The sequence below is a fragment of the Fringilla coelebs genome (assembly GCF_963513975.1).
Source record: "Fringilla coelebs genome assembly, chromosome: 5".
NCBI classification, from domain to species: Eukaryota; Metazoa; Chordata; class Aves; order Passeriformes; family Fringillidae; genus Fringilla; species Fringilla coelebs.
The window spans coordinates 22742626-22743365 of NC_140033.1; positions in this window are offsets into that span (position 1 = coordinate 22742626).

A 740-nucleotide genomic window follows, 5' to 3' on the forward strand; every position below is an offset into this window, starting at 1 on the left:
ATGTTTAACTAGTTTTTTTAAATAATGTGTGTTTCCCTTAATATTAATGTGAAATAGCTATAAATGCACCTGACACAGTGCAACTGCTTTTGTTAAATCTTCCAGATTTTTCTGTAGGAGGATGTATTAAAATCATATATATTTTTTCATTGAAGTAAAATCCCCTTCTCTAATCATTTTGAAATTCTATTTCATTACTTAAGGCTGTAGTGAAACAGTGATTGTGTAATTCCTGGAATTGTCACAGAAATTCAGTTCTGCTCATGTGTGTGCCAGTACTGGCTACACTGCTATCCAGAATAATGTCAAAATAATTTTGAAGTTACTCAGCAGAGTTTTAAGAGGATGAAACCCTATTTGGCTGCATTAGTAGTTTCCCTGGACTACATTTGTCTTCATTATATGGCTTTGATCACCAGTGAATATTTAATTTTTCTTCAAATTAAAAAGTTAAAATTTCCTCTGCAAAATTAAATGGAGAATGTGTGCCTTTATTAGCAATCCAAGTTGAGTAAAGATATCATGATTCTCTTAACCCCTTAAAGTTGTACCTGCAACAAACTTTTTAAACAATGTATTTTAAAACAATGAAATGGTAGAATTATTTTTGTTGCATTTTAAATAATTTGAGTCTTAAAATTTTGATGGAAATCTTTCTCTTACTCTCTAAGCCATTCCTCAAAGCTGTATGGTATTGTATTTAATAAGACTCTTGCCAAATATTCAGAAGTTGTACTGGA